We start from the raw sequence: 25933 nt of genomic DNA, 5'->3' as shown, positions 1-25933 counted from the left end.
TCTCCATACTTTTCCAATTCTAATATATCTTTTTTGAAATGCGGTGACCAGAACTGCATGTAGTATTCAAGGTGTTAGCGTACCATGGATTTATATAGTGGTGTTATGATATTTTGTGTCATATTATCTCTCTCTTTCCTAATGTTTCCTAATATTGTTAGCTTTTATGAATGCTGCTGCATACTGAGCTGATGTTTTTTGGAGCATTATTCATGATGACCCCAAGTTCTGTTTCTTGAATGGTAACAGTTAATTTAGTTCCAATCATTTTGTACTGGTAGGTGGAATTATGTTTTCCAGTGTGCATTTCTTTGCATTTATCAAAATTTATCAGCTAGATTGGCTCCCCAATATGCCAATTTCTTCATAAGCCATTGCAAGGAAAAGTTTCTGGAAAAAATGCAACATGAAAACTATGATATACCAGAGAAGGTATTTTCAGCCTCTAGACAGATGAACTTCAGCAACTTCCATCCATCCAAACTCTGTCTGGAATACTCTCAGACCAGCATCAGCTTCCTGGACACCATGATCATCTTCAACAATGGAACCCTACAGATGACTATATACAAGAAATTCACGGATCACCACACTTATGTCCACTGATCCAGCATCTACCATAGGCACACCAAGAAATCTGTTATCTACAGCCAGGCTCAGAGATACCAGAGAATATGCTCTGAGCAATAAGTCCAGGATACACACCTTAAACAGACTTAAAATAACCTTCACCAAACAAGGGCGCTCCATGGAAGAAGTAGATCACATCATGAAATAGGCCATCCTAATTCCCCCAAGAGAATCTGCTTCAGTAGAGAAAAAGAAAAAATTGACTCTGCACCCCTGGTTGTTGCCTATCACCCCGCACTGGAAGCCATACAGGTTATCTTTAAACTCATACTCAGTGGGGACTATATCCTGAAAAAAAATCATTCCTGAACCCCTTCTTCTGCCTTCACATAACACCAAACCTCACCAACCTAACTATCAGAAGGTAGCTCCCCACAGATCAGGATGCACCAACTTAAAGCAGCACCAGACACTGCCAGAACAACCGATGCAAAACTTACAGCCATATCTCCACAGCAACGATCATCAATACCCCTCAACACACCTTTCAAGGTCCATGGGTCCAACAGATGTCTGTCCCATGTAGTGTACCTCATAGAGTGCATCATATGCCCGAACACCATCTATGTGGGTGAAAATGGATAATCACTATGCTCCCAAACTCACACAGAACAATGATAAAAGACAAAAACACCCTATCACCTCTGGGCAAATGCTTTTCACAAAACCATCGCTCCACATCCAGCCTTTCAGTCCTCATCCGCACAGGAAATTTGCACAATACCTTCAAAAGATGAGCCTGGGAACTTAAATTTATAATTCTGCTAGACAACAAAAATTATGGACTCAGTAGAGACTGATTATCATGTCTCATTACAACAATCTGAAATCCACTTACTCTCCTTTATCCTTTGACTGCAGAGGTGTTAATTGTCCACTTCATTTTGATTAGTTTCTTGCAACATGCATAAACTCCTTATGCTTAACAATCTGTTCCATCTCGCATTTAGCTGTGACAGACTGATTACCTTGTTCAGACAAGACAGACAATAAGGATAAATACAAATACTGCACTTAGGAAGGAAAAATCAGTTGCACAGATACAAAATCAAAAATCATTGCCTAGGAAGGAGTACTGCAAAAAGGGATTTAGGGGTCATTATGGATCACAAGCTAAATATGAGTCAACAGTGTAACATTCTTGCAAAAAAAGCAAACATCATTCTGGGTTGTATTAGCTGAAGTATTGTAAGTAAGACACAAGCAGTAATTCTTCTCCTCTACTCCATACTGATTAGGCCTCAATTGGAGTATTGTGTCCAGTTCTGGGCATCATGTTTCAACAAAAATGTGGACAAATTGGATAAAGTCCAGGGAAGAGCAACAAAAAAGATTAAAGGTCTAGAAAACGTGATCTATGAGAGAAGATTGAAAAATTTGGGTTTGTTTAGTCTGGAGAGAAGACTGAGAGGGGACATGATAACAGTTTTCAAGAAGAAAATGGTCAGACATATAGAGGAATATAATTTGTTGGGGAAGAGTCAACATTGTTCTTGTAAAGGGAAACCATGCCTCACCAATCTATTAGAATTCTTTGAGGGGGGTCAACAAGCATGTGGACAAGGGGGATCCAGTGGATAGAGTGTTCTTAGATTTTCAGAAAGCCTTTGACAAGGTCCCTCACCAAAAGCTCTTAAGCAAAGTAAGCTGTCACGGGATGAGAGGGAAGTCCTCTCATAGATTGGTAACTGGTTAAATGATAGGAAACAAAGGGTAGGAATAAATGGTCAGTTTTGAGAATGGAGAGAGGTAAATAGTGGTGTTCCCCAGGGGTCTGTACTAGGATCAGTCCTATTCAACATAGTCATAAATGATCTGAAAAATGGGGTAAACAGTGAGGTGGCAAAAATTGCAGATGGCACAAAACTACTCAAGATAGTTAAGTCTCAGGCAGACTGAGAAGATCTACAGAAGGATCTCTCAAAATTAGGAGACTGGGCAACAAAATGGCAGATGAAATTCAGTGTTGATAAATGCAAACTAATGCACACTGAAAACATAATCCCAACTATATATATAAAATGATGGGGTCTAAATTAGCTGTTATCACTCAAGAAAGAGATCTTGGCGTTATTGTGGATAAGTCTCTGAAAACATCCACTCAATGTGCAGTGGCAGTCAAAAAAGCAAACAGAATGTTGGGAATCATTAAGAAAGGGATAGATAATAAGACAGAAAATATCATATTGCCTCTATATAAATCCATATTATGCCCACATCTTGAATACTAAGTGCAGATGTGGTTTCCCCATCTCATAAAATATATACTGGAATTGGAAAAGGTTCAGAAAAGGGCAACAAAAATGATTAGGATATGGAACGGCTTCCAGATGCGGAGAGATTGGGATGCAGAGAGATAAGACTGGGACTTTTCAACTTGGAAAAGAGATGTCTAAGGCAGAATATGACTGAGGTCTATAAAGTCATGACTGCTGTGGAGAAAGTAAATAAGGAAATATTACTTACTCCTTCTCATAACACAAGAACTAGGGGTCACCAAATGAAATTAATAGGCAGCAGGTTTAAAACAAACAAAAGGAAGTATTTCTTCAACTAATGCACAGTCAACCTGTGGAAATCTTTGCCAGAGGATGTTGTGAAGGACAAGACTATAACAGGGCTCAAAAAAGAACTAGATAAATTCATGGAGGATATGTGCATCAATGGCTATTAGCCAGGGTGGGAAGGGATGTTGTCCCTAGCCTCTGTTTTCTAGAAGCTGGGAATGAGCCACAGGGAATGGCTCACTTGATGATTACCTGTTCTGTTCATTCCCTCTGTGGCCACTGTTGGAAGACCGGATACTGGGCTAGATAGACTTTGGGTTTGACCCAGTATGGCTGTTCTTATGTACATGAAAGGTTGTTACAAGGAGTAGGGAGAAAAAAATTCGAGGACAGGAGAAGCAGCAACAGGATTAAATTGCAGCAAAGGCAGATTAGATTGGACATTAGGAAAAACTTCCTAACTGTCAGGGTGGTTAAGCACTGGAATTAATTGCCTAGGGAGGTTGTGGAGTCTCCGTCACTGGAAATTTTTTAAATCAGGTTGGATAAACACCTGTCAGGGATGGTCTATATAGTATTTAGCCCTGCCTTGAGTGCAGGATACTGGACTAGAAGATGTCTCAAGGTCGCTTCTAGTCCTATGATTCTAAGAAAGGGGTAGCCAGCATCTTCATTTTTCAGAATCGGAACTGAGCTCAGAAAGTTTAAAATTACTCATCCAGGAAGTCTGACACACTGCTGAGAACTGGATTCAAGCCTCATGCATCCCACTCCAATTCCTTTATCACAATACCATCCTCCCTTTTTGCCTCTTAATGATCTATAACTTGTAAGCAAATTCTTTAAATTTTTGCTTTAGAAAAAGGAAAGAATGTATATATATTTGTATTTTTCTGATCTATCTGCACCAACTCTTTCAGGGAAAATATATAACCCTCAGCTCAGGTTCTAGCAAATAAAAGAAGGGCAAAATTTTTTAAACACTTTATTTCAAAAATATAACTATTTCTAATTTCTTAAAGTCCATGCAATCTTTTATATTAATCTTCACAACAAAGACAGGAGGGAAGATAATGTATATGGCTGTGAATGTTAGACACCGTGGATAAAGTTGTAATTTCAATACTATATTTCAAACTGCACTGATAGCAAAGATTCACATGCCCCCAGCTTTTAGCATGGGTCATTTTTTTCCACTGTACAAGTTTCCACTATAAATAACCACTATGGGCTCTCTCTACATATCTATATAATAGAGTTATAGAAAAAATATAGCATTGATATGATAGAAATCCCAATGCAAACTAAAGAGCAGGCATTAAATGAGCCAAATTTTGTTCTCAGGAATATACAGAGAATAACTCCTGTCAGTGGAACTACTCCGAATTTATGGTAGTAGAACTAAGTGCAATATTTGGCCCTGTAGATGTCCTGTCTTCTGGTATAATCAGATCAGATTTATGGTTCTGATGAAAACCAAACTAAATTATATTCTGATTCATTTGGACACCATGCTTTTATTTGATACACAATCTGTTATGCTAAAATCTATGTTGAAATAAATCTTAAGTATATTCACAAAAAATCCGCAATTTTCCCCCTCCCAAAATAGCAAAGCTAATAATGAAAAACCAAAAACCACTGAATATAATTGTATTCTTAAGAGTTGTGCCAATTTACATTAGTTGCCTATGGCTGAAAGGGCTATTCTGGCTATAAGGGAGCCTGGCTAATGCACTGGCTAAATCAACTGTAATGGAAGTGTGGGTGCAGGAGCCACTGAAGGGTCCCCTTGTTAAAAGAATCCCCAGACAAGATAGCTCTAAGGCAGAGTTGTGTTAACAAAGTAAAGCAAACTATCCTAACATGGAGTGCAATCTGGGTTTTTGCATCCCTCGCTTGAACAAAATATAGAGATTTCTTTTTAAAAGCAGGTTTAATTCTTTCACATGCAGCTATCCCTGAAATCCTGTTGAACTGGATAACTTTTGTAAAGCTGGTTCACTACCCATATATCCCTCCATCTCCATTGGGGAACAGAACCTATTTTTAAAGGGAAACCTCTCCTGTCAAGCTGTCTATAATCTGGGAACCTGGCTCAGCAAAGTATTGAAATCTGTATTCAGGACCAGAAGAGCTAAAGTGCAGACTTCAAAGTTTGCTGAGCTGGCTTCCCTGAGCATCCAAAGCTCCGACCATTTAAAGAGTCGGAGTGTCCCTCAAGACCTTTGGATAATTGAGATTCTGCTGTCATCTCTTCAGTTCTTATTTTTCTGGCACATACATTATGTTGTAAAATATATAAATAAAAGCTAGGATACACAATGCAGCCAATTTGCTGTTGGAACCTGATTTTTTTGAAAATTTGTGTGCCTTAAGTGAGGCACTTAAATAAATCACCTGGTTTCAGAGGTCCTGAACACCTTCAGCTCCCATTGAAGTTAATGGTCAATTGTGCAGACTGAGCATGAATCTAATTGTCTCACTTTAGTCACCCAAGTCTATAAGCATTGACCTTAACTTTCACATTTCCTGACTTTCTTGTGACTTTAACGATGTCAATATGTTAGTAACCTACATGATATTTTCTGGTTTCAGAGTAGCAGCCGTGTTAGTCTGAACCCAAAAAGAACAGGAGGACTTGTGGCACCTTAGAGACTAACAAATTTATTTGAGCATAAGCTTTCGTGAGCTACATCCGATGAAGTGAGCTGTAGCTCACCAAAGCTTATGCTCAAATAAATTTGTTAGTCTCCAAGGTGCCACAAGTACTCCTTTTCTTTTTGCGAATACAGGCTAACACGGCTGCTACTCTGAAACCAGTCAACAAGGTGTCCACTGCAATGTGTAAACTGCTGGGGCAATACTGTCAGGCATGGTTTTGTTTTTACTTTGAGGCTGGTGCCTGAAAACGTACAGCTGCACACACAGCTGCTATCCCATGGAGCAGATTGATTTTTGAACACGGGAGTTGATGTCATGGGTGTTAGAATAGCATGTTGTGGTAGTCTGTATGTTATATTGTGTATGCTTTTATAACTCCATAAAAACCTATGACACTGCTGTTAAGTTGAAAATTGGTGGGTTTTGTTTACCATACATTGCAGATGCTTTTTGACTAATTTTATTGCACAAATTATACAACAAAAACCCTTAGAAAATATTATAAACTTTGCTCAAAGTGATTAAAATATGAAACTGCTTTAAAGTGAAGAAGTGAGATATCCACATGGAGGAGGACACAACAAGGAGGGGGAAGGGCTCCTGTTCACAGGGAGTGTAGATCTTGCCTCTGCTTCTTGTCCTTCTGCGGTTGAGTGTCAGGGTCAAAGTTGCCAGGTACGTTGGAGAGTTGAAATATGCTCAGCTCCCCCTTCTCAATGCCTTGTGCCAGGGCTGAGGAGGGGAAAGCAGCTGGGAGCAAAATTATGGGGTTACAGTGGAGAATATCTGTTGATATTCTCAGTTTGCTGTATTATCCAGGGGATAATGAATAAGGCTGGATCCTGGTTGAGAGTGCTGTATTGTTTACTGGTCCAACAGCAGCAATAACTCCAGCAGTGTTCTGCCTGTTCATTGCCTCCAGGAGCTGCTTCTGCAGGTTCCTGTCTTTCTTCATAGTGTCTTTGGTCATGCCAGTGCTATCCTGGAGCAGTTCCATGTTGTCTCATCCCTGTCTGTCTTCCCCCGACTACCCAGACTTCAAAACCACCCTTCTCTGCTTAGTAGTTTGCCATTTTTTCCTGAGAGTCTGTAAGCAGGGTTTGAAACATCCCTTCTTTGGATCTCTGTTTCTCCCCCTCAGGTTAGTCAGCCAGTCTGACTTTGATAAAAGCCCCCTCCTTGAGGGTCTCACCAGTACAGGTGCAGTGACTGGGGTAGTAGAGAAAAAAATAAGCAGTTATTGTTCATATTAGCACTGTGTCCATAGAAATAATGATAGCATTTTTAATTAATCCTTTATTTCTGAATTGCATCACTTGAGAATCATTCCAGTCTTGGGAGATAGTAAATTGTGTGTGCATGGGGTTAGATTGGGATGGTGGGGTCTTGTTTTCTTAGTGTGGGGTTGCAGTTTATGCTTTGCCTTCCCGGTGCTTGTATGGGTGCAGGATGTTCTCGATTGGAATGTGGCACTGGGCTGAGATAGGAGTTAGATGGTTACCTGGTGGCGCAGGATAATAGTAATCCCCTCAGCATCCCTTTAGGCTGTACAAATGCTTGATTACATTATGCTGAGGTGGGTGACTACAAGGTAGAGTAGGGGCTTATTTAAAAGGGCAAAAGCCAGACCAGCAAAATATGCTCTGATGTTATTCATCAAGGTGCTCTCCCACCCCTTCAGAAGTGCTGCAGGAGTACACCTGTGCCACTCAGTGTCCATACTAAAACTGAGCAATCTCTGAGCCTTAGATTCTGCTTTAACTCTCCTATAGCTATGCAGAAAGTGAAGAGAAAAATAGAACGCACTGATTGTTTGAAGCCTTAATGGCTCCCAGTCTTTTTCTGTGACATATGTAAGCCTATGAAAAGGCATTATGCCACCTTTATCTACTTGACTGCAATAATGATGGAATGGTAGTTGATATGCATAAGCCAAGTAATTTAGAGCTGTGCAGTTATGCAATCCTGAACCTAATCTTCTTTTCCTGAAACTCTGTTTACAACACTATTACAGGGTATATGGGAGCATTACCCTTATTATCTGCATGGACATGCCATTCCGATGCTTACATATTAGCTCAGGTAAAACATGAAAACAAGCCACAATTTTCTTTCAGAAACAACTCTCTCAGTAAACTTAGGTTTCAGAATAGCAGCCGTGTTCGTCTGTATCCGTAAAAAGAAAATGAAGTGAGCTGTAGCTCACAAAAGCTTATGCTCTAATAAGTTTGTTAGTCTCTGAGGTGCCACAAGTACTCCTTTTCTTTTTTCAGTAAACTTATTAATTTTGCATAACTACATAGTTTCATTATTTGAATCTGCTGCATCAGGGGGCAGAAGAATGAGGCTGAGGCTGCCCCCTGTGGGTGCCATTTTAAGCATGAAAATGGGACAGAGGTGGACAGTGTTCAGTGGGCAGGAGAGATGCAGAGAGGGAAAAGGAAATAAGTAGATGGGTATGTGCCCTAAGTGGCATGGTTTTGAAAACAGTCAGGGGTCTGAGTATCAGCTCAAGATAGAAGCTGATTACTCAGCCTGGCTGCCATTTTAAAAACATGTCCAGAAGGTTGGTAAAAAGACTGATAGCACTCAGTGAGCGAGAGAGGCAGGCAGGGTCTTGGAAACGCTCACACCTTCCCAAAATAGCAGTAGACGTTGGGCACCTGAGACAAAAATTAGCATAGCTGTAAAGCATAATAAAATTATAAAGGTACTCTTATGCTGAGGGTCCCTTGAGCAGATATTCTTCTAGTGTCACAGTCTGGGTTTGGGGTTGAAATCAAGTTGGCTTCTTACATGACTGCCTTCAGGGTTTTGAATTCCGAAGAGATCTCTTTTCTGTCCTACTCCTCCAGTGAATCAAGATCATCCTTGGATACCACATCTGCTTGGTGGTAACAGGGGAAGCACTGTCCATGAGAGTGTTGGGTTCTGTAGTGCCATGCCACCAAAAATCCTGTTCAGCATCTCATCGTGTGGACAGGATAAATGGGCACCATCAGACTAGTTTCTGCTTTCCTGGTTTTCTTGTAAGTTCTTGAGCTCTTTATATGAAACCGGTCAGTGTGCTGGCTGTGACCCTTCTCAGCCATCTGCTTAGCAATGTCCTTGAAAAGTTTTTTTTATCACAGTGGCTCGTTGCAAGAGATTGCTATACTGTTGCCTCTCCTCAGATGGTCAGGAGATCAAGGATCTCTGCACAGCTCCAAGTGGCTGCTTGAGGCATGGTATAACACTGTTGCAATAATATCACTGCAATGCTGATATGTCAAATTCAGGAATAAACAGACCAATCCAGGCCCCATGCCTGGTTTTAAGAATGAGAGGGGACATTCAGTCAATTTGACCTCGGCGCAACGGCAGGCACATAGGTAAACAGTTTGGTCACAGATGCAAAGCAGCGTGGGATAGCAGTGGGAGGAGTGCCAAAGTAATATGCAGAAGTATTGCATGTGCATGAACAATAATCCACACTAACTCAATTCAAAGTGGATTTATTCCACTTTGAGAACAGAGTACAGAATTTTCAGCAAATAGGGAGTCAGCCCACCTTAATGGTTTGCGGTGTGTGTACAGAGGCATTTTCAATGTACACCAATTTGAATTAGCGCAAACTAAACCCTGCCAAGTAGTCAAGCTCTCAGAGACACTATTGGAGTCACAATGCCTCCCTTTGCATCTTCCTTGCTCCTGAAGGAAAGTAATCTACTGCTGGACTACACCAGCAGTGAACTACGGCTCACCACACACTGACTTAGGTACTCTGGCCAGTTATTATGGAGAGGTGAATTTTTTCTCCACCCATCATCCACCCTCTTGATCAAGGAAGGCATAAGTTGGAGAATAGCATTACTTACCATTTCACAGCTGTATCCAAGATCTAGGTAAATGTGCTGAGGTAAAAAAGGTAGAAGGTTTCTCCCTCTTACTTTCATGAGGATACACACAGTCTAAATCTCAATCTAGCCCAAAACACACTACAGAAAGTGTCCCCTACATGCAGTGCATGTTTCTTTGAATGGTAGCACATTTGTCTCCACAATATGCCATACCAGTATTTATCAAATCAAAGTGGTTTTTAATTGGAAGTCATTTTCTTCATAAAAAAGTCATTAAAATGAGGCGAATCATCATTAAATAAAACATATCCCTCTTGTGCTGTCATATTTACTCATTATAAGAAGATTTTTGGCCTGGAAGCCACCTATGAGAGTGAGTTCTGCAACAGATGTTTGCCTTTGCCATTGGGTCTTCTATGCAATTAAAAAAAATAAAAAACAAACAAACAAAAAAATCCCAACCCCATGAATATTCCAAGTTTAGAATAAACAAAAACAATCCTTAGTAATTTTATGAGAAGCTGATGCTCAAATATAGGACACATACAATGTATGAGAAAACAGTCATTTGTTTTAGAAGCTTCCGATTGAAAACAAAGCATTTTTGATAGATTCTGTAAAGTTTACAAGTTTTTTTTAAATACATTCAAAAGGATAAAAGGCAGACTTATTTTATGGACAGCCTTACTTATCTTGAGTAGCACCTTAGGTCAGAAATAGTCCCATTGTCCTACATCAGGGGTGGCCAACCTGAGCCTGAGAAGGAGCCAGAATGTACCAATGTACATTGCCAAAGAGCCACAGTAATATGTCAGCAACCCCCATTAGCTCCCCCCCCCGGCTCCCAGTGCCTCCCGCCCACCGGCAGCCCCACTGATCAGCACTTCCTCTTCCCACCCCACTCCTCCCGATCAGCTGTTTCATGGCATGCAGGAGGCTGGGGGGGGGGGGAAGGGGAAGGAGCAAAGGCACAGCCGGCTCAGGGGAGGGGGCAGGGCCTTTGTCAGAGCCAGGGGTTGAGCTGTGAGAACCCCCCAGCACATTGGAAAGTTGGCGCCTGTAGCTCCAGCCCCGGAGTCGGTGCCTATACAAGGAGCTACATATTTACTTCTGAAGAGCTGCATGTGGCTCCAGAGCCAGTTTGGCCACCGCAGCCTACATTTTCAGAAAATGACTAGTGATTTTGGGAGCCTCAGTTTTTAATTGCCGAATTTCAGATGCCTTGAAAAGGCTTGATTTTCAGAAAGTGCTAATCACTCATCCAGAATTTTTATTTATAATGTTGCCCATCTGCCTTCTGCCAAGTTACCTGGAATGCTAGACCAGCAATTCAAAACCAATCACAATCATAAACATTCATTAAACATTATAGAATAAAGTGAGCAGACTCAAATTAAAAGGATGAAATAGTGGGTGAAATATGACCTGTGTTATGTAGAAAGTCAGACTAGATGATTAGTATGATCCCTTCATGCCTTAAAATCTATGAGGGAACAATGAATTTTGATTTTGAAATGGATTTAAAAGTGGAATATTAGGAAAAATATGGGAGTTGGTGGAAGGGAGGGAGAACAGGGAAATTGGGTGTAAGAGGGCACGATGGGAGCATAAAGAGTAGGCAATCTTCTGATTTTACACTTTTATCTGGCTATTTTCTTGTTTTTCCATTCAAACTCAGAACAAATCACAAAGCACATTGATGGCATGACAAATATTGCAATTAGAGTGGTGATTATAAGGTATAGGATTCAGATGACACCCACATGGCACCATTGCTTACAGCCTGTTAGGTCTAGTTGAGTGGACTCCTGCATCATACCATTACTTGCAGCATGTTTATATAAATCCAATTGAGCTCTCTTGCTAAACTTATGTATAGTCAATCAAAATTTCTGAATGTTTAGCCTATTAACCAGTCATATCATGATTCTTACTGCAGAAGGCTGCAGAATCTAAAAACTATGAAGAAATGTTTTATAAAGCAATGACCGAGCTGGAAAAAAAACCATAGCAAAGTCCATTTAAATTAATTCCCAAAGAATAAATGTGTAAAGGACCACAAATGGTTAGTTCTGATCTATTAAAACTCCACTTTTATTTATTTATTTTTACAGAACCTCTCAAAGGAATGCTGAATGACTGAAAAAAGCATATATTGTAAAACATACCTGTGCATAAATTAATTGAATACATAGGGGATGCATCTCTATCTCTCACTGAATTTAAAAACAGTTAAGTGTATCTATCAGGAGAACACCCTAAGGTGATATGTTGAAAATGGAGTACATATATTACACATTACAATCATGTTAAAAATAAACTGTCACACAATTTACAATACCTAAAGTTATTAGGTTTATTGTCAGCATGATGAAAAATTGCAGATCCATGTGTTAGAAAAAAATATTTAGACTAACTATACCCTAGTTACAGAAAAATTGATCAGAGATTTTTTGAGGTTTCTTATTTTGCAGATATGTGGTTTCAAAGCAGAAGTTAAATTAATTCCAAGCCATTCCTTGGCTCCAAGTGTCACTTTACCAAAACAACAAGTTACATTGTTCCACACTTTTTCCAGAGGAGAAGAACATAAATCAAGCTATGTATATTTAAATCAGACTCCTTCAATTTTAATTCTGATCTTTTTAACACACAGTATTACGTGATGGTTAGAAACAGAGAATGGACCCAGAGCCTTGACCCATAGCTGATGACTTTGTCTAAATATTGTGACATTACTTCCCCAATCTGACATTATAAAATATAATTTCCTTTCTGTCAAGGTACTTACAAAATGAGAGCTGTAAATGCTAATGAAGCAAATCAATAGCGGTGGTCTTGAATGGTCAATGCACTAAGTCAAATCCACCATAGTGTCCCCAGCTGTATTACCGAACAATTTATTTGCATTCAATGTGTCAAATCCTGGAAGTGACCTCAATGTAAACATGTGACTAGTTCCACTGGACTTCAGTGGCACTAGTCCTGTAGTCCTCTGTGAAAAGGTAAGCTCATGTTTGAGTGCTTTCCTGAATAGGTATAGACATATGTGCCTAAAGTTCTGCATATACCTCATTGTTTGCTGAGCTGGGCCCTGTACGTCTAAATGTTAACACACTGGATATCAATGCAATAGCAATTCAGTGCCCAGATATGCTACAATGTGTAGATAGTATAGAAGATCTAAATCCTGCCATCATTGGACAGGGTCCAACATAATGAAATACTGCAGAATTTGCTCCTCTTTTCCACAGGATCCATGTGTTTGCTGCTATTATACTGGTTTACATTTGAAGGACAGCAGAATACAGGCTTGCCAATTTTTCAACCAGCTATACCCGTTTACTTTCAAACCACTTGTGGTCACCTAACACAATCTAGCACATTAAACAGACATGACTGCCAACACCATCTTCAGAGCCATGGCATGATTCCATCTGCATACCAATAGCCCATACATTCTGTTGTACACTTGCACAACCACCTTTTCTCCCTGTGGACCAGCAGCACAGGATTTAGACCTATAATTGTAATCAAGCTGCTAATAATAAAGATAAATGTCCTTGTAATAATCCAGATATATAGCTGTATGGAACTATGGCTAACAATTTTATGTCTAGATAGTGCCTTCTATCTTGCAAGAAATTTATGACAAACATTTATTTCATCAGCACATAGGCTTGTGATTCCTTCGTCCAACACTATAATTCTAACAAAACAAGCCAGAATAATGAGCTGAGAGCACAATGATGTTGCAATCAGTTAGGTCTATTCAGAATCCCTCCAGCTGTCACCATGCTTAACCATGCACTCACACATACCAGAATGCAGAAGAAACTCGTAATATTTGGAATGGGGAAAGCTCCATCACACAGTCGACAGTGACTAACAGACTTTTTCCCCATGTGGGTCTTCAGTGAGGTGTGCTTTTTCAAGGGATGATGCCAAGTACGCTTCTGCTGTATTTGTCCAGGTTTCCCCCCCCCATCCTGAGAGAGGCATTTTTTAAATATTCCATCATATTGATATGAAGCGTATGGATACATTTTTCTGCAGTTTTTGTAGCACACTTATGGAATCTGAACTGTTATTCCTTACAGGTTACCAACACAAGTTTGTGAGATGTAGGGAGACATAACCTCCAGTGGTATTAAAAGTGGTATCAACACTTACCCGGCAGGTTTAAGATACTAATTTGTCACAGATTGAGGGATTGTCTACTTGATGCCTTTGCTCACCCTGGCTGGGGTGTAATTCTAATGGACATGCGTGGACTCTGATGGCACAGGCTAAAAAGTTTCCTGGTGCACTTTAATGTTGTACTGTTTCAAATGGGACTATATTAACATGAATTACGAAACTTTTTGGGTGTGGAAGCAGGGTCCACACATACCAGTTAGTTTGCAACCAGTGTGGACTATGGCACTGTGTAGACTATCCCTCAGACTTTGCAGCATGCACAGGTTTTTGTGGTTTTTTTAATTCCTTTGGGTTTCCAAATGTGAACCATCTTTCTGAAGCATGCAGACAAACAATTCCTCTGTGATGTGTGACTTGCCTTCCATTCCATCTCAACTGATGTCTAAACTGTCATAATTGATCACAGATTTTACATATCTTTTGAAGTGCAACTGTATGCCTCATTTGTGCATAAGATTACTTCATCTATGTGAAAAACTGAGTAACAACGCACAAGTGGTCATAAATAGCCTTTGTATTGGAAGTGTCAGGATATTTCCACCCTTCCCCCATCCCTCCCATGTAGTTTAGAAACTACATAATGGTCATATTCTACTCTCTATCCACCTTTTGTGCAAGCCTCCAATTATTATTAGGGTAAATACCATTGTTTAGAAGGACATCTGTGGCCCTAACCTTGTAGATTTAGCCCACATTCTCTATTTTAAATTAGGGTGACAAGGTGGGTGAAGTAATATCTTTTATTGGACCAGCTTCTGTTGGTGAGAGAGACAAGCTTTCAAGATTACACTGAGCTCTTCTTCAGACTTATGTAAGCGTGAAAGCTTGTCTCTCTCAGCAGCAGAAGTTGGTCCAATAAAAGACATTACATTATCCACCTTGTCTAATATCCTGGAACTAAACTGCATACAATACAATACAATACTTTAAAATACGGAGCCAGATGCTCAGCTGATGTAAACCAGTATAGATCCACTGACTTCAATGGAGATAAGTGGATTTAACCTAGTTGAGGATTTAGCTCACAGGGTGGCCCTTTATACAGAATAAGATTGACACCTTTGAACTAGGTAGCACCCACTTAAAGTTCTCCATCACTATTAGTTTTGTAACCTTTGCTCCGACAGATGTCTGTGATTATATATTCAGATGTTCCATTCATCACTTTAGCGCCTTTATACTACCTATATTTTGGTTAGCTTTACAATCAAAAAATCTAGGGAAGAGGTGCAATGATGAAACATACCCTTCGTTTTGACCAAATAATGTTTTCTTCTCCAGAAACTTTGCACTTTGTGTGCATGGGAAGTGTAACTATTTCATATCCCTTTCATGAACATGGAAGAACCATTTTTACATGGAAATGGAGAGAAATCTCCATTTCTAGCATGAATCTCACAGATGGATTTAGGAAGATTTAGGGCTAGTTCCTACTTAGTCTTTTAGAAAATCCCACTGATAGCGTTCAGGCCAAGTTAGGGCTTTGAAGAAAGTTGATTCAAACCACCTAATATTGTATTTGGACATGGGGCTTAATTTATTTACTTGGACCCAATTATATTTTTTGATAAAAAATAAAATAGAGATATACACAAAGAGCTCAAGGGGCAAAATAAGCCAGCTGAGGTGAAGCTCTGATTTTAGATTTTATTTTAGAGATGGCTCTTTAGTTTAAATCAGTTGACTCATTTTCATCTTTATATTCATCCGATATCTCATCCCCATAAGATATTGTATGGAAAATGTTATGGGGCAAAAAGAAAACCAAAACAAACAAAAACCAGGACATGAATTTAAGTCCAAGAGTAAGGAACAGACAGGAATACCTGGAAATCCACAGGAGAGGCGGGAATTGCAGCTCACGGACAAGCTTTCTCCTTCTCTCAAATCCATAGGAGTGTCTAGCTCTTAACAATGGTTGGATGGGCCTTTGTGAGCTTTGGGGAGGATGAGCTGAGCTTGTGGTGATGATGCCAGGAAATAACTGCTTTAGATGAATATACTCCCTTCAAATACAACAAACAGTGGAAGATTTGCAGTGGAAATCCAGGTACTTCAGTTAATGCTACTAGAAGCTGTATCAATTCCCCCCTGCAGCTGCTGCCTGCTTGGAAAGGCAATGCAGAGTGCCAGTCAATGGCATTCCCAGGGAAACCACCATCTTGAAATTGGCACGAGGGGATGGTATCCCTTTGTGCCAGTTCCCTAGCGTCTTCAGAAATGGACTTACTGCTCCCCTCACAATCAGGTAAACACCCCTCCCGCCACAAGGGTATCTTATGGGCTCTCCCAGAATTTCCCGGTTTTCCCCACCCCCACTCCACAGATTTTCCTGAAGGAGGAGAGCACTTAAGCACAAAATGGGAGGAAGATGGCTTATTGTTGAGCATTGAACAAGGAATTAGGAAATTTGAGTTCCATTCTGAGCTCTGGTACAGCATTGCTATTTGAGTTTGAGCACAACTCTTTAATCTTTGTGCCTCGGAACCACAGGTGTAAAAAGGGGGAGTAATAATTCCCCCTCCCCTTTTATTAAAAAAAAACTTGTCTACTTGGATTATAAACTCAGAGTGGGGACTGTATTATATATAATGTCTAGCAGAATGTGACACCCATCTTCGTTGGGCTTCGAGGCACAACTATAAAATAAACAATAATTATGACAACATTATGCACTACATCACTGTTGTCAGACAGGGAGTAGAGTTTGCCTCTCAGTAACGCTGGTGTAAATCAAGAATAATTCTACTGAAGCCAAAGGAATCAACACTAGTTGATTGATTGATGAGAGAGGAGAAACAGATCCAATAGTTTCTTTTGCTCAGTCTTTTGGAAAACTGAAGTTAAAGTCATAATTTTTACTCTTGCTACATGTTTTTTTTCCCCCAGTATCATACTTTCATAAATCTTGACTAGGGAACTGGGAGCCTCATAAATACTGGACTTGCTTTCTCAGCAAGAACTGTGATAGTCTAAAAACAGGCACAGTTTTATTTTTCAGACCAACCATATACAGTGTAGTGAATGTAATTTTAAAATAATTTCATTGGGAGCAGGATTGGGCCCTAATGATACTTTTATTGAATAGCTTTTGCTTGATGACATGATTACTGTTGAAAAGGACAGGCACAGTAAGATTTTCAACTGCTTTATGTTAAACAAAAGCCACTTTAAGCACATCGGAGGCAGTGGTGGGTAATTAAGTATTGGCAATTTGGGGGGGAAAGAGAAAACCTTGTATAGCAGGATAATATAACTATATAAAAGCTCTCAGAAAAGAATCTGATCTACAGTGAGCAATGCAAGGACAGAATGGGGAGCACTTGTGATTCTTGTGGGGGGGGGAGGGGAGTCCATACAAAACAGAAAGAAGAGAGACAAACCCTCATGTTTAAATCTATTGGAGGGATAGACTAGCACTTCTCTATGCAGCCCTCTGAGTAGCCAGATAGCTTCTTAAAAATGCTCATCCATATCCCAGAAAAAACCTTTAAGGAAGCTACTGTCACTCTTGATCTTGACAGGCATGTGCATGTAGGTGTCTGTGTGCATGTGATTGGATCGGTCAGAAAGGCTTGTGCACATCCGAGTAAATGAGACTTTTCAGAGAATATTTGTTTTCTGAATAAGAGAAAACATCCAGCTGAACAAAACCTTGATCAAATGGTTTCTAGTCAATCAAGATTTAAAAAAAAAATCCAAATATTTGGCAGAAATGGTTCAATTTCAACCACATTCAGACTGAACCCAGCCAGGGTTCCATCAGAAACCTGCATGGTTGCCATGCAGATTGCATTGGAGTAAGAGAACCAGGGCTTTAAGAATCCACAGCTCTGGGGTAGCCCAACAGGTGAACTGCCCTGGAGACAGGATTCCATTCCCTTTTGTAGAGAATGTCAAAATGTTTAGATTTTGTTACAAATAAAAAAAAACAAATTTTGAAATATTTAATTTCTCCATGAAGTGGAATTACCTTTCTCCATCCAGCTCTAGGTGCAGGCTCAGGCCCCAATGTAAAATTTTAGTCCTACTGGACATAACAGGACTCCCAGTGACTTCTCGAGAGGACAGGATTTCACTCCAAGACTTTTTTCCTACTTTGGTGAAGATCATTTTCCAGTATGAAACCTTGCAGCCCAATACTTCACACAGGAAAAGATTGCTTTCTCAACCCCCATCCCCTTTTGATTGTGAAACATAGGAGTTTCATTCCTGCAACTGAATTACATGTTTAACAACAATGAAGCTTTGGATGTAAAGCTGTACTTTTAACCAAGGCACAGTTGAAACAATTAGCATCATTCACTCTAGGTACTGAATTATTTAAAGACTCTTGCAGATAAATTATGTTATTCACTTTAAGTCGAGGCTTGATCTACAATTCAGAAAGTTGGAAAAATAATGTGGTCTAAAAGATTCTCCTCTCTACCCACTCAACAACAAAACATACTATGTTTCCATATGATGCTTCAGTTTGGTTCATCAGCCCACTAGCACTCTCTGAAACTAATCTGCCAGCTTTTTCTTTGAGAGTATTTCATGTGTGAAAACTGATATTTTCATGGGCATTTGTGAAGTTGCTCCAGGGTGAAACATTTGCCATTTCTGTCAGAAAAAGCAGTTATTCATTGCAAGAGTTGTGAAATTCCACCTCCTGAGCACAGGCCTGAATTTCCATGCACTTGCAATGTCACAGGGAATTTTCAATGTTTTCATTTCCTGTCGGGGGGGGGGGGGGGAAGGAAATCTTTTCACTTCATGAAAAATCTCAGATAACTTCATCATGAATCTGATTTTTCAGTGATGAAGGAGGGGTTGTATTGTTTATGTTGGCACATCTCTATACATGAAGCAAAATAAGCAAACAATATTACATGAAAAAAAGAATGTGAAAGCAATGTGATAATTCAATTTTAAAAGTTTACTGCTACAGTTTTCCCAACAACAGACACCCATTACAGTATTCAATATATTCTCAACTTGATGGGTTGAAGTTCTGACACAAATATCCCACATGCCATAACACGAATGATATACGTGGTGAAAACTCCCTTCATTAAAATAAGGATCTCTCTCTCAATAACATGAACACGCTCTGTTGACTAAGAAATGGAATTACCACTTGTCAAGTGTGGTTTGAAGAGGTAATTGCTGGTTAGCATTACATCTTTGTCTCTCATTTTAAAGTTTAAAAACTCACTGGAAACAACAAAAGAAATGATGGACCAAAGAAAGCCGATGTAACATCTGTTTCAGAAGGCTTATCAGGAAGGTCCAATGAAATGCGAGGAAAAGCTGGAAAGTTATGTTGCAGTAAGGATCATAAGTGTGAATTAAGAAGTGTTTCAGAACTGACAAATCAGATTTTTTTTTAAAGGAAGTAATAAAGAATTGATGGGGGAAAGCAGTGAACTTGATTTACATTACAGGTTGGTACAGCCTATATTCATAGATTCCAAAGCCAGAAGGGATCACTGTGATCATCTAGTATGATCTCTTGTATAACACGGGCCATAGAACTTCACCAAAATTCCTAGAATTGTTTAGAAAAATATCCAATCTTGATTTAAAACTTGTCAGTAATGGAGAATCCACCACAATCCTTGGTCAATTGTTCCAATGTTAACTACCCTCTCAAAAATGTATACCCTATTTTCAGTGTGAATTTGTCTAGCTTCAACTTACAGCCATTGGATCATGTAATACCTTTTTCTGCTAGATTGAAGAGCCCAGTATTAAATACGTGTTCTCCAAAGTCGGTACTTAAAACAGACTGATCAAGTCAACCCTTTATATATATTTAAGGTCTAATGTGGTGTATTGAGGACTGTTAGAACTGCAAGCCATTGCTCTAAGGGTAGTGGGTTCTCTGGTTCTACCTGAAGAATAGGGGGCTCTGTAGCAAAGCTTGCAAGCAGACTCAGAGTAAGTCTGCACAGCCAGCCAACTAGCCTGAGTTAGATGAGGTGAGTTATGCCTCTGTTTTAGGGAACAGGCTGGTTTTTTTCCTCTCTTCTTTTGGGTTCATGTGTAGTCTGGATTCTAAGGAATGAAGTAATGTAACACTGTAACCTTCCAGGAAAAATATTTAAATTTTAAAAATCTACCTCTCTTTGTCTGTCCTGAAAGATCTAGCACAATCAGGCCTCAACATGTAGCATAATACAAATATCAAATATTAACAACAAGACATCTAAGGAATGACTAAGTAAGGACTACAGGAATTAGCCCATACAGCAGTAAGAAAATCAAAACGAGATAGTTTTAAAGATAGTAAAATGATTTAGAGAAAAATATTGTGGACAAAAACTTCTAGCACAAAGCAGGGAAAGAACTCAGTTGGGATTCCCTCTAATCCTAAAAAAGTATATTAATGTCAGCTTCTAATATAGGTAAGAATTGGGAATTAGATGACTGGACTATCATTTTACTAATTATCTTAGCGTAGGAGAATCCATTTGGATAAAGTAAGTATGTAGCTAGACCTTTGCCAAGATTTCTAAAATATTTGATTTTCCTTTTCCTTCATTTTTACAAGCCTCTGAACTGTCTGGTTGTGGCAGGAAATGGAAATGGGAAGGCCATGATACTGTCAAGTATTCCCAGTGCAAATGGAATCAAATGTTTCAAAAGTTTGTCATAAGGTTTGCACCCCACTTGTGCAAACTAAAACATTTGCACAATTTTATTATGAAGTTAGATACATGTATGGGAAGTATTGAATGTTTATCCAAAGCTTTGAAACTTCCAAACCGTATGAATCACTAATTACAGTTTTCTATTCTATTCCATAGCTAAAGCAAAGCAATAGATTTTAAGTGCTAGTCTAAGCACACTTATGTGCTTAGCTACTTAACAGGGCTGTGATTGCTACTCTTCAGTTTATTTAAATCTTGTGCAGTTGCAGTTCACAGGAACACATTCAGTATGAAAAAAGGCCACACTGTGAAACAGAACCCCAAGGGAACATATCCTGAATAGATAATTGAACTACTATAACCAGTCACCGGGTACTACTGTTGCTAAACACCACAGAAAAAGCCTAATCAGCATTTCTTTGGTTGTTTAAATCTTGAAGAAAACAGACACTAATTTCTTTTCTCGTGAAAGCTCTTGACTTAGTAGTCTGCAATACTAGTTTTATTGGTTTTGGAAACTATAAATGAAAATAAAATTCAGAACCTTGTTCTAACCGCAACAAGGTTTTTTCTGGTCTCCGTCTCCCCCTCCCCCAGCATGGAAAAGGTGGGAAGTGGTTCAGTGGACCATTATCTAGTCAGCATGCAGAAATCTAAACGAAAGATGTACATAACTTGAGCAGATAATTGATCATGTTGTTTATCATTACACTAGCCTTCCCACTGTAAAAAGGAAGTTGAATCCATCCTCATGAAAAAACAAGAGAGTAAGTTCTTGGAATGAATGGTAGAGCACCATCTACTGTTTATATATAGATAAACCGTGCAATATTCTTCCTGTTTAATCTTAGTACAATTCAAGGCTGCTTAAGTGGCAGGAGAGGGGAGGGTACACACACCTTGAACACGTGGGTGGCTGGGTAAAGCCTAGAAGGCCCAGTCATTGATCAGGGCCCCACCTTGCTAAGTACTTTGTACACACAAGTAGGTGTTACTGTGGATGCTTAATTGCCATTTGGGTCAGCATGGCAGGGATTTAATGTTTTGTAACCCTGGCCCATGTCAACTGACTGGAACCTGGACATGAAGACAGATTTCTTCCCAGAACACCTATATACGTATTCCAGACTTTCATTGTAGGTTCCTGGGTAAGTATGAGTGTACAGCATACATCTGGATGAGTGGGAGAGTGTGCACCTCTTGTTCCAACATCTCCTCAGGGAAACAAAGAAGTGTCAAAAAGTCCGGAAAAGTTCTTAGTCAGAAGGTTTGTATATAGTGATTCCCAGTTGTAGTTACCAGCATTCCTAGATTTTATGTTTCACCAGCACCTCTGAGTTACTCAGTTCACACCTCCCCCCCCCCCACTTTCTGACAGATCTAACAAGTAGCAAGGTTGACATTTGCCAGCCAAACCCACTCCCTCTGGGTAAAATAAAGTTGAGCATTCCTGCAAAGCTACAGTCTCTTGAACATAGAGCACCTCCTCTCTGAAGCCGTGCTGCTCATGCTACTCCTCCCTACTCCCAAACCTCTCTAGTCCCCTCCATCGCATGAGCAGCTGCCAAATTCCCTTGTTCCAAGGCAGCTCTTCAGCGCCTTCTGGGGGCTATTACAGACTGCTAAAGAGAACGTGTTGCTTCTGCAAATCCTCTTCCTGCCTCCTTCCCAACTGTATGGTTGGGAAGAGAGTTACAGCAGCTTCTTTCTCTGCTTTTCTCCTTTCCTCCCCTGGAACCACTGTGGTGAAAAGAACAATGTTTTCCAGGCTATACGTGCATCCACTCCTAGATTCTGTGTCTAGAGTCCTTGAAGTCCTCCTTCAATGTAGGTGAAGAGCAGACTTTCTTGCCAGATTGCAACATGCACGTGGGGTTCCAGTGTCTCACCTGGAACGGCAAGCCAGCTGAAACAGGTATCAAGGTTCTGCTCCATTTCTCACCGGGTTCCCATCTGCTTCTCGGCTCTCCTCACCCACACAGAGGACTTGCCTACATTTGCTGTCCTGGATCTTTCATTCTTACATCTGCCCTTGTAAATATGATAACAGAAAAATAAAATTTAAGAAAAACATCTGGTAAAAACAACTGAACCCCTGGAAATAGGGTGGCCTATGACTGCCTTACTAGGGAGAGAATGAAGAGTCACAGGTCAGAGAAAGGAGATGAGCCTTGAGGTGGTGAGACTAAATATGGACTCAAACGTAGAGATTCAAGAAAGTTGTTTCAAATGTGTGCGTTCTATGGCAACGCTTTGGAAGGATGGGATGGGTGACGAAAAGAAGGTGAGTGATCAGACTGGAGTAGAGATCAGGCCATATAGGAGGGGTAAGTCAGCAGTTAACTCTGAGCATTTTAAAGAGTCATTACATAACTCTACCTCTGCAAACCCTCCTCCCCAATCACGAGAACTACTTGAAAATGATGATATTAAAAAAATAATAATAATACATTTTGGGTGCTTTTTATTCACATTTGAATTTGAGTCTTTTGGGTGCACTCAGCTCCTATTTTCAAACTTTTCTTCACAACCATGAGGACTAGAAATGTACTTTTTAAAACGAAAGCTGATTCTCACAGGATCACGTCTCCAGGAGCTTTAAGAAAAGCACCAATTACAAGACAGGCAATAAAATTGCGAGAATGGGCAACACGGAAGGTGGGATCTTGGAAACTAGCATGGAGATGAATAGCGGGCTCCAAATGAAGACACCACTGAAGATTGCCGAATCAGCTTCTACTGTACTGGCCTGTGTGTATATTATTAGTATTTATATTACAGTAGTGCTTCAACCAAGAACAAAGTTCTACTGTGCTAAGATGCTGTACATATACATAGTCAGAAAATTTACAATCTAAATAAACTGACTATGGAAGATAGGCAGTATTTAATTTCTATTTTACAGAAGGGGAACTGAGGCACGGAGAGATTTATTAATTATCTCAGGACACCTGGGAAGTCTGTGGTAGATCTGGGAACTGAAATCACTCTCCTACATCCTAGTTCAGTGCCTTAATACCATAAGCAGACTTTCCTCTTCTGGTTGGAATGAGAACCCCTCAGCTGTGGGCAGTAGGCTCTAACACAGTATGGGCCTGTGATTTTGGAACTGAAGGATCAGGAGTTTTATCATCGCTGAATGTGAAGTCTGAGAGATCATAACATACAGCATAGCTATGGCTGTGAAAAACTGCACCCAGGGATCTTTTGCAAGCTGCTGGCTCTGGTTAATAAAGGGAGATAGAGTTAGTTAAATTACTTGCCCAGTCAAACTTTAGTTACATAAATCACAACATGTAACTCACTGAGTATGGCTGATAGTGCAAGAATGAAACATAGGAAGCCTCTGCCATCAGAGATTCTTTCTGCTTTGAATTTGGAAAAAGATTATATTAACAAGTTTACACATGAACAATGAAGGAAGAATTTTTCCCGAAGAGAGGTGTAACTGACACCTATTACTATGTTCAAAAGAACATTCATTAAGTTGGTTTTTGCAGTGTTGCCTGTCAGCATTATTATACCCCTTGCATATTTCCTTGCAATTTGCTTCCCTTTTATTTATTTTAGTTTTAGGTGAGCTGGAATTCACTGTAAAACTAATGTTCAGAGAACTTTTTTCTAAAATTCTATGCATCATAAAACAGAAGGCATGTTTTGAAAAAACTCATATACCCAATTTGTAATCCATCACAGTACAAATCAGTATCACACATTGTACAGTTAACATCTTTTCTTTCAAGTGTAACTAGCAACTACAGTTCACAGTTTGGTGTGATTTTAAAATAGCATCAGACCAGTTCAAAACTAAAATGGGGGAGAAAAAAAGAGACCCTGAGCAAGCAAAGTGAATTGAAATGGCTAATAAAAACTGACAGCTGGAGAAAGGGACCAATTCGTGTACTGCACAGAGAATGGCAATAAGCTTCAAAAACCTGTTAGCTGGCAGAAAATGTTCTGTTCTGTCATTTTAGCGGGTGATACGCCAACAAGGGGAAATTCTTGATATTAAAAATAAACTTGTTTCTTCTGTTCCCTGCAATGTTTTGCTAAAGTAAAGCTTTCCAAAATATAATGAATGACAACGTCTTCAACAAGCTAATTTAAATGAGTATGTTAATTCCCATTCTATTACTATATTTGGCAAGGATCAATTGTACTATAAGTAGAGTGTGTGTGTGTGTGTGTGTGTGTGTGTGTATAAACACACACGCACTAAAAATACAAACAAAGAAAGTTATTTGGGTTGTAAAGTCAAGCACTCAAAAATTAAGAAATGGTAGATTTATAATAGCTATCTTGTGTCCAATTTGTGCATAAAGCAGTAGGCCTGTGGGAAAAAAAAAATGTCATGTAATTAAAGACTGTATAAGAACATTTACAGGGAGGATGCCATACTTTTTCTGAGAAATGCAAGTGAGAGAAGAAAAGTTATAATTTTTAATTGTTTATACCTCAGCTAAACCTGAATGAAATTTCATGTGATAAAGGAAAGGTACCCACCCCCCTCCCTCCGCCTGCTCAACTTAAATACATATGTTCATACAATTTTACTTACCAATAGACATTTATACAACATATTACAGAATGGACTTTATTTAATAGAGAGGATTTTTTTTGTATTGCAGTACAATTTCCCCCCTCCTCCCCAACAAGGGAAGGGTTGTTTGAGTGACATTAGCAAGGGAATGACATATACCCTTCCCTTATAAATCTAAATACAGCCCTGCTTCCTCAAATAAAACAATTCTTTCCAGCATAGCTGAAGACGACATTTAGCCAATCCTTAATATGCTAATATGAGCCTTAAATACAGTAAATTTTTAGGCAGTGAGCAACAAGTTCTCTCAACAGTCCAGGAAGATGCTATTGAAGTGAAGAAACCAAATCTCCGTAAATAGATAGACAGGATTCCAATGTGTGAGTGAGTTTACATACTTTATGTTCTGTAATAATCACTCTATGCTGAAAGTAGGAGATGCAGTGTCAGCCTTAAATATGCTAGCCTTTGCTTTTGTTGTTTGAACTCTAGACACTATATTGTTTAAAACATAATTTGATATCTATTATATACAATATGATGTGCTTTAACAGCAAGATGCTTTCTATCTACTGTACAGTTAATTCTGTAACCCAGTGTGTGTTCAGAGTTACACATTTTTTCTTTATCATTTTTTGTAAGAGACATGAATGTGGAAATAATATAAATGACAAAATTGATATAAATTGCATCATAGACCTGATCTTGTAAGATACTGAGCTCCCTACCGTCTCACTGAGTCAGGTCCTCAAATGGTATAAACTGACATAGCTTCATTGAAGTGAAAAGAGTTATTCCCATGTACTTCAGACAGAGATCTGTCCCAATGACTTCAGTAAGCATTGAGGGTGCTCAGTGTCTTGCAGGATTGGTCCTTTATCTAGTGCATACTAAGAATGCATATAAAGGGTCTTG

The 25933-nt window shown here is 39.4% G+C and overlaps 1 long non-coding RNA gene across 1 annotated transcript in view; it reads right to left on the bottom strand.

The window, feature by feature from the left end:
- The window catches only part of LOC122461135, a 34693-nt gene extending 12183 nt beyond the window's left edge, over nt 1–22510 (bottom strand). The window contains exons 1-2 of the long non-coding RNA XR_006282891.1: nt 22421–22510; nt 15667–15846 (exon numbers count right to left, since the gene is read on the bottom strand). This is a non-coding gene — a long non-coding RNA (uncharacterized LOC122461135). The remainder of the gene's footprint in view (nt 1–15666; nt 15847–22420) is intronic.
- Nucleotides 22511–25933: the final 3423 nt, after the last annotated feature.

The sequence above is a fragment of the Dermochelys coriacea genome, chromosome 7, assembly GCF_009764565.3.
Source record: "Dermochelys coriacea isolate rDerCor1 chromosome 7, rDerCor1.pri.v4, whole genome shotgun sequence".
Classification (NCBI taxonomy): Eukaryota; Metazoa; Chordata; order Testudines; family Dermochelyidae; genus Dermochelys; species Dermochelys coriacea.
Note: the sequence above shows the minus strand (reverse complement) of the source record. Positions and strands in the feature narration are given on the sequence as shown.